The sequence below is a fragment of the Crinia signifera genome, chromosome 4 (assembly GCF_055691185.1).
Source record: "Crinia signifera chromosome 4, ASM5569118v1, whole genome shotgun sequence".
In the NCBI taxonomy this organism is placed as follows: domain Eukaryota; kingdom Metazoa; phylum Chordata; class Amphibia; order Anura; family Myobatrachidae; genus Crinia; species Crinia signifera.
In genome coordinates this window covers 300,815,309-300,828,907 of record NC_139220.1, presented here as the reverse complement: position 1 = coordinate 300,828,907, position 13,599 = coordinate 300,815,309, and the positions used below count along the sequence as shown (strand labels likewise).

Genomic DNA, 13,599 nt, shown 5'->3' with positions numbered 1-13,599 from the left:
GCATCCCCAGACAGGGGAAGGAGGGCGTGATGAAGGTCGTTCGCGACTACTACAGCGACCTCTACTCCCCTAAGACTACAGACACAGACGAGGCGGATAAGTTCCTGTCAGGTATCACTAACTCTATTGATCCTGCAGGTAAATCAGCCATGAACGCTCCCCTGGCGTTGGAGGAGGTGCTCTCTGCCGCTAAATCCTTTAGGCAGGGCAGGACTCCGGGCAGTGATGGTCTCCCAGCAGAGCTTTATGTTGCGCTGTAGGATCTCATTGGCCCGGACCTGCTCGAGCTGTACGAGGAGATGGTGGTGGAGGGCAAAATGCCTCCTTCGCTGAGGGAAGGAATGATCACGATCTTGTATAAGCGTAAGGGGGAGAGATGTGACCTGAAAAACTGGCGTCCCATCTCTCTTCTGAACGTGGACTACAAAATCCTCGCCAAGGTACTGGCCAACCGGCTGAAGGCTGTCATTGGGCAGATCGTTCATCCAGACCAAACCTGCGCCATTCCCGGCCGCAGAATCGCAGACAGCCTTGCCCTCCTCAGAGACACGGTCCATTACGTGAAAGACCGTAATGTGTGCACGGCCCTGATCAGTCTTGATCAGGAAAAGGCCTTTGACCGTGTCTCCCATGAGCTGATGGGCAAGGTACTGCGTAAATTTGGTCTTGGTGAGCTATTCTGTTCGTATGTTAACCTGATGTACCTTGACATTTACAGCTCGGTGTTGGTGAACGGCTGGAAGACTGACCCCTTCTCAGTTCTGTCTGGGGTCAGACAAGGCTGCCCTCTTTCACCTCTTCTTTTTGTTTGTGTTATAGAGCTCTTCGCTGTATCCATCAGGCAAAATCAAGAGATCAGAGGGATCACCGCACCGGGTCCAGACCACCCAGAGGCCAAGTGTTCGCTGTACATGGATGACGTCACGGTGTTCTGCGCAGACCAGAGATCGGTGACGGCACTCGTCCAGACCTGCGAAAACTTCGGCCGTGCTTCAGGAGCAAGGGTCAACCTTGGGAAGTCAGAGGCTATGCTCTTCGGAAAGTGGCACCTGTCGTCCTCCACTCCATTTCCATTCACGGTAAAGCCAGACCTCATCAAGATCCTTGGTGTCTGGTTCGGAGGAGATGGAGCGGCCCTGAAGTGCTGGGATGAAAGACTTGCGACGATGCGTCAAAAACTTGGATTGTGGAGTCTCAGAGACCTTACCATCGAAGGGAAAACACTTGTGCTGCGGAATGAGATTCTTCCTGTTCTTCAGTACACCGCCCAGGCCTGGCCACCTCTGGCGGCGATCTGCAAGGCCATCACACGGGCTGTTTTCCACTTCATCTGGGGCTCCAAAATGGACAGAGTCAAGCGGATTGTTATGTACAAAGATCCCCTCAAAGGTGGCAAAGGCATTCCAGACATTCCAACTATGCTGAGAGCCTTCTTTGCATGTAACTGTATCCGCAGAACTTTGATAGACAATTGTGCCGGCTCTGCGGGGAACTCCATGTCCCGCTTCTTCCTCCTACCAATGTGGAGGACCCTTAAATGGGACAAGTGGGACAGCTCCATCCCTTACAACTGGACTACTCCATGGTTCTACCTGGATGTGTCCAAGTTTGTGAGGGAGCACCAACTGGAGGGATTGAAACCCGACTTGTGGAAACCTAAAACTGTCCACAAGCTCATCAGAGCCAAAGACGTAATGGAACCGATTTCAGGGCTCCCTTCAGCAACTGCCAAGTTTGTCTGGGAGTATGTGGCCTCCAAAAGGCTCACAAATAGACACAAAGACATGTCATGGATGGCCATTCAGGGGGGCCTGCCTCACCGGTCATTCATGCACTCCCGAAACTTGTGTAGGTATAGACATTGTCCCTGGTGCTTTGTGCATGAAGAAACCTCCATGCACATCTTCTGGGACTGCACCTACGCACAGTTGTTGTTGGATGCCCTAGAGACTGAATTCAAGGACTCCGTGCCCAGGAACTGTCTTTCATACCTTTCGGTATTGTATGGACTATTCCCGGGCACCCACACGTATGGGGCGACCCAGGAAGCCTGGCGCCTTATAAACTGTGTTAAGGACGCTTTGTGGTTTGCCAGAAATCGACTCATATTGAGGAGGGAGAGAATGTCCGTTCAGGACTGCCGCAGGCTGGTTCACAGCCTGCTCAGAGACTATTCCATTCGGGATAGCCCTGAGGAAGAAGAGGACTAAACCCCTTTTCTTCTGGTCCTTTCCCCTTGTTTGGACTGTTTTATAAGACTTTGGGACCGTGGCCCCTTCCCCCTCACTTCACAATGTCTGTTGTTTTGTTGATGTATTTCTATTTATTGCCCTCCCCTTATATACGTCTGTCTGGTCAATAAAGCTTCGGGCATGTGATTCCTCCTCCCCCACCCCCTACCCTCCACACCCATAGTCTTGTATACTGTTGTGTAAATGTTACCGTTAGAATGCATAGTGCATAGCATAGTCTATAGTGTGAGTTTATCTTGTACTGTATTTTATAATATGTACTATACTGTCTGCATGTGTACTGTGTTTTGGCTGTGCTGCGACACGGTATATGTGTGATATTTGTTATCGTCTGTTTTTTTTTTTTTTTTTTTGAAATATATTTTTATTGAAAATAAAACAAGTCAGGTACAAAGAAAAAATATGCATGAAACATGGTGGTTACAGCAAGTGACACATCTTTTTCCTGAGGGCGGATATGGCATAATAATACTGGTTCAGCATTGTATACAATGGGAAGTAGGTACAAACACTTCAAAGTCTTAACCCTGAAACACTCCCTTTCTCTGATTGAGGGGAGTGCTGCGTGGGTTTATGTAGCATTAGTTCGGCGTTTATGGAAGTGTGTGGGACCTCTGTCGTTAATTCAGAAGGGAGGTTGGCCTCTCTCCAAGGTAGCTAAGTTGTACCAGGTTGTGAGAGTTACCATCTGTCTGATGTGATTCTTTTCTTGATCTGTGAGGGATATTATGTATGGTAGCCAGACACCAAAAAACTTTTTGGCTCCCGATTCAGCGTCTAGCATGCATTCAATCCAGTCCATCTGAAAGAGGAATTTTAGTCTAGGGAGCATAAGTTGTAATGATATAGGGTTGGGGTGAATCCATTGGGAGAGAATGGTTTTTTTTGTGGTTGCCGCTATTTTTGCTAGTAAGCATCTGGCGCCTCTGGGTAGAGATGAAGGCAAATCTGTACCATGTATATTCCAAATTGCCCAAGAGGGTGTTATGTTAAATGGCAATTTCAGAGTTAGCTTGATATATTGTTGTATGTCTTGCCAGAATGTTTGAATGGTGGGGCAAGCCCACAGGCAGTGATAAATGTCGGCCTCGGGGGATAAGCATTTAAAGCAATTGGAGTCGTCTGAAATTCCCATCAAATGTCGTAACCTAGGTGTATAATACGCTCTGTGTAAAATTTTGAAGTGCATCTCAGCGTATGATGCTGAGGTAAGTAGCTTGTTTAGGGAAATTGTGGCTTTAATTATATTTTCTATTGGTATGTCGGGGAATGTCTCGTTCCAACGAGTCAGTCCTTGTTTAACCTTGGTAAGGTCTATGGTAGGGCGTATGTGATTATGTAGTGTTGATGTGGGTATTGGTTCTCCTTTTCTATATACAATCATCAAGTCAAATGCTCTGTTGACTCCAGTTTCATGTAATTTCTGCATGCACTTCGTGATGTAGCTTCTGACCTGGAAGTAGGCAAACAGGGGGAATTGTATCTGGGGAAAGTTGTCTTTCAATTGCGCTAGGGTTAGGAGGGTGGTATAGTCTTTGGCCAGAAATTGGTGTATTACCCTAAGTCCCCGCAGGTGCCAGGTGAGGAATATGGGATCAGGATTCCCGTCTTGGAAACCCTGATTATGTAGCAGTGGTGTGTGTAGGGATAAAGTGGGTGGTAAACGGAGTCGTTTCCGCGTGGAGTGCCAGGCTCTGTATGGTGAGTGAAGTAAGGGGTTGTCTCTGACGTGTGAAGAGAATGATGAGGGTGGCATATGTAGTAGAGAATTTAGTGTGCGTTCTTGGAGAAATGACTGGTCTAATTCTGTAAGCGTGTAGTTGTTAGTGCCCCCCGCCCAGTCTATTGCATATCGAAGATTGGCTGCTAGGGCGTAATCTTGTATACATGGCAAATTAAGACCCCCATTATATTGAGGCTGTTGCAATTTCGGTAATGAAATTCTGGGTCTTTTGCCGGCCCATAAAAATTTAGTTAGAGCTCTATTGATGATTACTACATCCTGGTCTTTTAATAGAAAGGGGAGCATTTGTGCGGGGTACAATAGTCTGGGGAAGGAGACCATCTTAAAGAGGCTACATCGCCCCAAGTAGGACAGCGGGAGGTGTTTCCACCTTTGAAAATCTGCCAACATTTGATTGATGAAGTGGGAGTAATTCAATTCATAGAGGTCCGACACCTTGCTGGAGAAGCGTAGGCCCAAGTAGGTTAGGAATTCTGTGGTCCACTTGAAGGGAAAGGTAGTACCCCAACCAGACTGGGCCCCGGGGTGGATAGCTAATGCCTCTGTTTTTTGATAATTAACCATAAACCCTGAGATGTCTCTGAAATCTTCCAATATTTCCAGAATTTTAGAGAGGGCTTGTTTTGGGTTACTAATATATAGCAAAAGGTCATCCGCGAAAGCGGATACCTTCACCTCCGATCCACCCATCTCCAGTCCCTGCCATGTTGTTTCCTGATAAAAGGTACGTATTAAAGGATCTATTGCCAGGTTAAATAGCAGTGGAGAGAGTGGGCACCCCTGGCGTGTTCCCCTAGCTAGTTTGAAAGTTGGTGAGTTCAACCCATTGATGGTTATGCATGCTTCCGGGGACGAATATAGCATGTTGAAAATATTCATAAAATCTGGGCCAAAGTGTTGTATTTGCAGAACTCTTAGCAGGTGTGACCAGGATACACGGTCAAAAGCCTTATCCGCATCACAGCTAACGATGATCGCCCCTTTGTTGTGCGAAGAATTATAGTGTAGGAGTGCAGCCGTTAAGGTGCGGATATTGTGTACAGAGGTGCGACCTCTCACGAAGCCTGTCTGTGCCGGGTGTAGGATCCTGTGTAGGATGGGTTGTAGTCTTCTAGCTAATAGTGTGGTGAATATCTTTAGGTCCTGGTTTAGGAGAGAGATTGGGCGGTACGACTGAACTGATTGGGGATCTTTCCCCGGCTTTGGGAAAACTACTATACGTGCAGCTGTAAACTCTGGGGGTGGTGTATTGCCTTGCAGCATAGAGTTGTATAAGGATATAAGGTGAGGGGATAGGCTATCTTTCATTAATTGATAATATTCGGCACTAAAGCCGTCAGGGCCTGGGGATTTACCTTTCTTTAGGGTGCTCAGTACAGCTTTTATCTCCAAGTCCATGATTGGGGCAGTGAGTGAATCCCTCTCCTCAGTGGTAAGAGTAGGTAGTTGGGCCTGCTGTAAGAAATGTGAACCTTCAATTGGTCTGTCAATGGGTGCTTCATATAGGAGTTTATAGTAGTTCTGAAATGTTGCTGAGATTTCGGGGGGGTTCGAGGTCAACGTACCATTTGGGGTGGTGAGCTGTAAGATGTGTGATGGAGCTGATTGGGAACGAACCAGGTTGGCCAGGAGTCTCCCTGTTTTGTTAGAACTTCTAAAATATTTGTTACGGGAAATATCATAGGAAAATTGGGCCCTTTCCGTACAGAGTGAGTCATAGGCTCGTTTGGCTTCTGTATACGCTGTTTAATTCGTCTCACATGCGTTCAGGAGCATGGCACCATATGCTTCCGACAGGCGGCTGCTCTGGTCAGCTATAGCTAGATTCAGTTTCTTACGTTTTCTGGCAACATATTCCATAATTTGACCCCTTATCACCGGCTTAGATGCCGCCCAAAATAAATGAATATTTTCTAGATGTTGTGCGTTATCTGAGGCGTATGTGGAAAAGGCCTGTTTTAAATGTAGTATGAAATCTGTTGAGCGAGTTAGGTAGGAGGGGAACCGCCAATTATATGATGTCGTAATTGGGCTTTTCAGAGTAAGTGTGAACCATACCCAGGCATGATCTGATAAGCTAATTGGTCCTATCTCAGACTCCTCTACACGGTGATATAAGGCAGTAGTGATTAACCAGTAATCAATGCGGGATGAGGTGTCGTGTGGGTGGGAGTAGAAGGTGTATTCCCTGGACGTTGGATGCTGACCTCTCCAGGGGTCACATAAACCTATGTTATCTACTAATAAGGAAATAGGGGTGGCCTTTGCCACACCCACTCCCCCAACTCTCCGTCCCGATCTATCTAGTCCCGGTGACGGTGCGCTATTAAAGTCTCCGCCTAGTATCAAGTCTCCCTCTTTCCAAGATAGTAATTTGGTGTAAAGAGATGCGTAGAAGGGGGCATTAGGTTCATTAGGGGCATATATAGAGGCTAGAGTGTAAACTGATCCACACAATTCCAGTTTAATAAAAAGGAAGTGGCCCTCTGGGTCCGACCAGGTGTCTCGTATTGTATAAGGTAAATGCTTCCTAAAAAGTATTAGAACACCCCTACGTTTAGAGGTAAAGGAGGCCGCCCGGAACTCCCCTATCCAAGAGTCCCTGATCACATTTGGGTCCTTAATATCCCAATGTGTCTCCTGCAGGAAGACTACATCTGGGCGTAATCGCTTCAATTGGGATGCTACTTTACGCCTTTTTATCGGAGAATTAAGTCCCTCAACATTCCAAGTGACAAACTTTAAGGTATGTTGCGCCCTAGTCTGTCTATTAACCGGTTTGGGCATAGTTAACCGACTCCCTTGCGGGGTTTGTGTGTTATCAAAAGTATAAATTTCAGGGGCCCCCAGTCTGTCCCAGCGAGCAAACTGTAGTGGGGCGATGTGAACCCAAAGAGCCACTCCGTGCAACACAGCATATTTCGCAAATCACACTTTTTAAACCATAACCATAAGACAACACAAAACCTTTTAACCTTGTGAAATATTAGACAAACATTTTTTAAATGTGTTTTCCGGAACCAATATTGCGACCATGTATGTCGCGACCTATAGTACCATAACTCTGAACTCTGCAATCGCTTGCCCACACATGTTTGTGTCGGGCCTAACACGTTAAACATATTACTAAACAACAAAAAACTGTAATTTGAAGATAATTGGAATGTATGGTGAATTATACTAATCAATAATCTGAGCATATGTATCACAGAAAAGGATATGGTGACGGCAGTCCTTTTCTATCTTAAAGGGTCAGTCTGCGTCTGACATGTGGGAGGCGGATTCATCTTTGAGAGAGTCTATGAAGTTTTTCGCTGCCTGTGGGGTGTCCAGAAAGTAGGAGCGACCCTCATGTATTACACGGAGTCTTGCCGGGTATAGTAGCGCGAATTTGCGGCCCATTTCGAATAGCTGCTTACAAGCCGGTGCAAACTCTCTTCTTTGTGCGGCAACTAGAAAAGAGAAATCCTGGAACAACAGCAATTTGGCTCCTTGATACTGCAAACCTTTGCATTTCCTGTATGCGTCTAAGAGGCGGACTTTGTCTGCATAATTGAGTATGCGCATTATGACCGGTCTTGGTCTGTCTCTATTGGTCTGTCTGTCTGGTCCTATTCGATGGGCTCTTTCTACCAATAGGGGGACTCCCCGTGGGGTAAGGCCCAGTTCGCTGGGTAGCCAGTCCGTCACCAGCTGCATAAGTTCTGAGTTCTTTACCGACTCCGGTAGGCCTATGATGCGCACATTGTTTCTTCTGTTTCTGTTTTCCAGATCTTCGAGTTTGTCATGTATTGTGGTTACCAACTTCTCCTGTTGGGCTATCGTTGCTTTTGATTTCTCCAGCTCATCCTCTAGGTCAGAGATTCTCTGCTCTGCTTCTGACAGCCTCTGGGTATGTTGTGTCAGCTGGGTCAGGGTAGAGTCTATCGATTCTTTGATTGGGGCAAGTTTTTGATCTAAGAGTGCAGCCAGAATAGATGTGATGTCTTGAGTTGACATTTGCGTCGACAAGGCCGGGTTGTGGTCCACGTCTGGGTCTTCCTCTTGTGCTGATATAGGGGAGTTTGGTGTGGATATAGGGGCCGCCCCTTTTCCTCGTCCCTTACTCTGTTGGCCACTCTTTTGCGCCCTTTGCGGCTTAGCTACGAATTTATCCATGGTGGCGAGCATCAACAATGCGTGTGTGCTGGCTATATCCTGGAGGTGGGTATTAGGATTCCCTGCAGCTCCTCCGGCCAGCGGCAGTAAGCAATGTGGGTGATCCTTTACCCCTTCACAGTAGTAGCTGAATTTTGTAGTATATCAGCACTAGTGTTGATCTGGTGTCTAAGCTTGAGATTTAAAGGTCAGAGTTCAGGCTTCGATGTTTAGAGTTCCAGAAGTCTGGTTGGGGTGGGATGGGTCCCGCAGATGTGTTTTGGATAGGGTGAAATGGGGCGGGAAGAGATGGGGTGTAGTGGTGCGGAGAGGGACAAAGAGAGGGTGTAGTACAGCTGCTGCAGGAAGTCTTATGGCCTAATATTGTGATGAGTTGAATCAGGCCCCTCTGTCCGTGTCTTGACAGGAAGGTCAGCGCTCTGCCACTACACAGTGTGGGGGTCCGTGAATCTGATTATTGAGGGGAAGGTGGGGGAGGGAGAGTCCCCAATCCGGGTACCTCGGGGGCACCTTGCAGGCTTTTCAGAGGAGCCTGCCCCCAGGGGGAAGCCGCAGCTCGCCGGTGTCCTAAAGGGGAGGCTTGGCTGCTGGCAGTTATACAGGAGCAGCTCCCTCCTTGCCTCAGCCCCCCGTGGCGTGTCTGCTGTTGTCGGGGCCGTTCGCGGGTTTCCAATGTCCCGGGCGGGGGGGGGGGGGTGCAGGGGGGGCCGCGAGGCACCGCAGACACACTCACCCGGACCCTCTGATGTAGCCGGGCGTCTCTTCTCGGCCGCGTCGGTCCGGCACCTCAGGCCGCGGCTTCCGTACTCGGTGTAGGTCGCGGTCTCGGCTCTTTACACAGGCCGCGGCTCCGGCCTGTGACGTAGCTCCGTCTCCCGGCCCGTGTCACGGCTCCCGGAGATCAACGCAAGCCGGTCTCCTCAGCCCCCGCCGGGTCTGTCCCCTCAGGTGGCGGCCAGGGGGGGGTTCAGCAACAGCTGGGGGGATGCGAACAGCCGATCAGCTCTGGTCCGCGGCTCCCGTCCAAGACACAGGCCACAAAGTCCCGGGCGCCTGTGCCAGCGCCTCTGCGCCCGGATCGCTGCAGGTTGGTGCCTGATTGTCTCAGGGTCTTGATGCCTAGCAGGGTGCCAATATTAGCCTCCTGGGCCGGTCCCCAAAACGATTTTTAGGGTGTCCCAGCCAGGAGCTCGGCACCAACACGTCCGTCCTGCTAGGTGTCCAGGCCACGCCCCCCTATCGTCTGTTTTTTGCATTCTTTATGTACAATAAAGACCTGCTTTTTCAATCAAAAATCTGTTCTTATCAGTTGGGTATGGACTGGCCTCTGGCAGAGAATAGAGAAAGGTGGGACTGAGTAGCTGCTCTGATGGGCGGAGGGTGTGGGACCCCTCTGTTTTTTCCCGGGAGCAGTGAAAAGTCTCACTAAGTATCTTCACCTCTGCCTTTGGTAGGAGGTGTTGTTTCCGTAAATCCACTGGTAAGAGGGGGGGAGAAACACTGGGCCTAGTAGATTGACTCTCTTGACGGGGTTCGTAGCCCCTGAAGGATGAGTCAGCGAAAGGCTCAGTCTAGTATCCATTCCCAGGGAGCGGAGAAAAGCTGAGACCGAGTAGATTGGTCCAGGTTGGCTAACCACCAGCCTGGGCACAGCGAAAAGCTCAGCCTAGTATCTTAACCCTGGGAGCGGAGAAACACTGGGACTGAGTAGATTGCTCTTCCGGAGGGGGTGCAGCCCCAAAGGGAGTCTTTCGAAAAGCCCAGTGGAGTACCCATTCCCATGCCAGGGGCTGGAAAATGCCTGCTGGTGAGACGGAGAAAAGCTTGGTCGGACGCTGAAGGGTCGGCTGCCTGGAGCCCGAGGCTGCACTGTGCCCCCGGGGAAACTCGGGGGTGCCTGATTTGCACTGGTGATGTCCAGCACCATGCACTTTATGGCACACACACTGCGCACTTCCCTCTAGGTTAGGCTACACGTCCTTACCTCGTCCTTTTGGATGGGGTAGGACAATTTTTTACACCCCCACCCCGGCCTTCTGGCTAGGGCCTCTTTTATTTATTTCTTTGATTTGCACTTTTGGCACTTCACGTTTTTCGTTAGTTTGTCACGTTTTTTTGATTTGGGTAGTGCGGCTGTCCCTAACAGGCCTTCCGTTCCCCAAACGTGGCTGGGACTCTTCACCTTTTGGGGAGAGTCCTGGTCCCCTCGAGGGCAACCCCGAGCCGCAAGGCGGAGGGAAGCCTAAGTTGGGTCTCTCCAAACCTTCGGGTGCGGAGGACCCACCGTCCAAAACCCTTCCGGGGGTGGAGGAAAAGCGGGTCTCTCTGAGCTTCGGCGAAGAGGACCCACCGATCCCTTTTTTCCCTTCCTCGGCCTTATGGTTGAGGGGGGTTAGGGGAACCATGGGGCCTTTCTCCTTTGGGAGAGGGCCCACACGTTCGTACGGCTGCCCCCTTTGCACGTGTTTAGGCACAGCACTGGTGGTGGTGGTGGGAGCACACCTCGGGCTCCCTGAGTTTCTTCAAACTCATCTGTTCTTATCAGTTGGGTATGGACTGGCCTCTGGCAGAGAATAGAGAAAGGTGGGACTGAGTAGCTGCTCTGATGGGCGGAGGGTGTGGGACCCCTCTGTTTTTTCCCGGGAGCAGTGAAAAGTCTCACTAAGTATCTTCACCTCTGCCTTTGGTAGGAGGTGTTGTTTCCGTAAATCCACTGGTAAGAGGGGGGGGAGAAACACTGGGCCTAGTAGATTGACTCTCTTGACGGGGTTCGTAGCCCCCGAAGGATGAGTCAGCGAAAGGCTCAGTCTAGTATCCATTCCCAGGGAGCGGAGAAAAGCTGAGACCGAGTAGATTGGTCCAGGTTGGCTAACCACCAGCCTGGGCACAGCGAAAAGCTCAGCCTAGTATCTTAACCCTGGGAGCGGAGAAACACTGGGACTGAGTAGATTGCTCTTCCGGAGGGGGTGCAGCCCCTAAGGGAGTCTTTCGAAAGGCCCAGTGGAGTACCCATTCCCATGCCAGGGGCTGGAAAATGCCTGCTGGTGAGACGGAGAAAAGCTTGGTCGGACGCTGAAGGGTCGGCTGCCTGGAGCCCGAGGCTGCACTGTGCCCCCGGGGAAACTCGGGGGTGCCTGATTTGCACTGGTGATGTCCAGCACCATGCACTTTATGGCACACACACTGCGCACTTCCCTCTAGGTTAGGCTACACGTCCTTACCTCGTCCTTTTGGATGGGGTAGGACAATTTTTTTTACACCCCCACCCCGGCCTTCTGGCTAGGGCCTCTTTTATTTATTTCTTTGATTTGCACTTTTGGCACTTCACGTTTTTCGTTAGTTTGTCACGTTTTTTTGATTTGGGTAGTGCAGCTGTCCCTAACAGGCCTTCCGTTCCCCAAACGTGGCTGGGACTCTTCACCTTTTGGGGAGAGTCCTGGTCCCCTCGAGGGCAACCCCGAGCCGCAAGGCGGAGGGAAGCCTAAGTCGGGTCTCTCCAAACCTTCGGGTGCGGAGGACCCACCGTCCAAAACCCTTCCGGGGGTGGAGGAAAAGCGGGTCTCTCTGAGCTTCGGCGAAGAGGACCCACCGATCCCTTTTTTCCCTTCCTCGGCCTTATGGTTGAGGGGGGTTAGGGGAACCATGGGGCCTTTCTCCTTTGGGAGAGGGCCCACACGTTCGTACGGCTGCCCCCTTTGCACGTGTTTAGGCACAGCACTGGTGGTGGTGGTGGGAGCACACCTCGGGCTCCCTGAGTTTCTTCAAACTCACCAAGGCGTGATTATTGCTAGTTGAAAACTTTACCCAATACCCCAACATGATGACTTGCAATATAGTTAGCATTGGCAATTTTTGCTAGTGTCCCAGGAGACTATAAGATTTTGTAAAGGAAAGATGTGTTGGAGTTAGTCTATTTTCTTGAATTTTCTGTATGTGAAAAACCACAATTGACTGTGTCTTCCAGTTGCTGATTTTGAAGATTGGTTTAGAGATTCGTGTTTTTAATAAGACGTGTTGGAGTTAGTCTATTTTCTTGCATCTTCTGTATATGAAAAACCACAATTACATCCGTGTCTTCCAGTTGCTGATTTTAAAGATTGATGTAGAGATTAGTGTTTTTATCTCTGTTTATCTGGAGATGTTCCAGAATTTTTGAATGCATTGTCATGCAAATTGGAAATAAATTCCTTACAACTTTTGCTACCAGAGTGTGAGATATGAAAAAGCACTTGGGAACAGAAAATAAAATTTCCTTGAAGTCATCACCCAGGAAGGTTTTGCAAGGTCTTGAAATCATTAGCATATACATTACCATAATCCACTGCTCCTAGTCAGAGACTGTTTGTCTAGCCATGGTTGTAATGAGTTCTCTGTTGCACATGCTGATTGCTCCTGCCAAGCACCTATCAACTTTGCGCAGTGGCATTATCATAGCTTATGAGGTCAAACCGAGGCGTGATTATTGCTAGTTGAAAACTTTACCCAATACCATGCCATGATGACTTGCAATATAGTCAGCATTGGCAATATTTGCTAGTCTCCCAGGAGACTATAAGATTTTGTAATGGAAAGATGTGTTGGAGTTAGTCTATTTTCTTGAATTTTCTGTATGTGAAAAACCACAATTGACTGTGTCTTCCAGTTGCTGATTTTGAAGATTGGTGTAGAGATTAGTGTTTTATCTCTGTTTATCTGGAGGTGTTCCAGAATTTTTGAATTCATTGTCATGCAAATTGGAGATAAATTCCTTACAATTTTTGCTACCAGAGTGTGAGATATGAAAAAGCACTTGGGAACAGAAAATACAATTTCCTTGAAGTCATCACCCAGGAAGGTTTTGCCAGGTCTTGGTCTCATTAGCATATACATTCCCATAATCCACTGCTCCTAGCCAGAGACTGTTTGTCTAGCCATGGTTGTAATGAGTTCTCTGTTGCATATGCTGATTGCTCCAGCCAAGCACCTATCAACTTTGCGCAGTGGCATTATCATAGCTTATGAGGTCAAACCGAGGCGTGATTATTGCTAGTTGAAAACTTTACCCAATACCCTGCCATGATGACTTGCAATATAGTCAGCATTGGCAATTTTTGCTGTAGAGACTGTAAGATTTTGTAAAGGAAAGATGTGTTGGAGTTAGTCTATTTTCTTGAATCTTCTGTATGTGAAAAACCACAATTGATTGTGTCTTCCAGTTGCTGATTTTGAAGATTGGTTTAGAGATTAGTGTTTTTAATAAGATGTGTTGGAGTTACTCTATTTTCTTGCATGTTCTGTATATGAATAACCACAATTACATCCGTGTCTTCCAGTTGCTGATTTTGAAGATTGATGTAGAGATTAGTGTTTTTATCTCTGTTTATCTGGAGATGTTCCAGAATTTTTGAATGCATTGTCATGCAAATTTGGGATAAATTCCTTACAATTTTTGCTACCAGAGTGTGA

General features: G+C 48.5%; 2 non-coding genes across 2 annotated transcripts; both read left to right on the top strand.

Annotated features, from left to right (window-relative positions):
- The first annotated feature begins 12,562 nt into the window (after positions 1-12,562).
- LOC146076727 (U4 spliceosomal RNA) lies at positions 12,563-12,703 on the top strand. Its single transcript, XR_014474125.1, has one exon. It is a non-coding gene; the product is annotated as a U4 spliceosomal RNA (small nuclear RNA).
- A 419-nt stretch (positions 12,704-13,122) lies between these two features.
- On the top strand, positions 13,123-13,259 carry LOC146076784 (U4 spliceosomal RNA). Its single transcript, XR_014474184.1, has one exon. It is a non-coding gene; the product is annotated as a U4 spliceosomal RNA (small nuclear RNA).
- Positions 13,260-13,599: the final 340 nt, after the last annotated feature.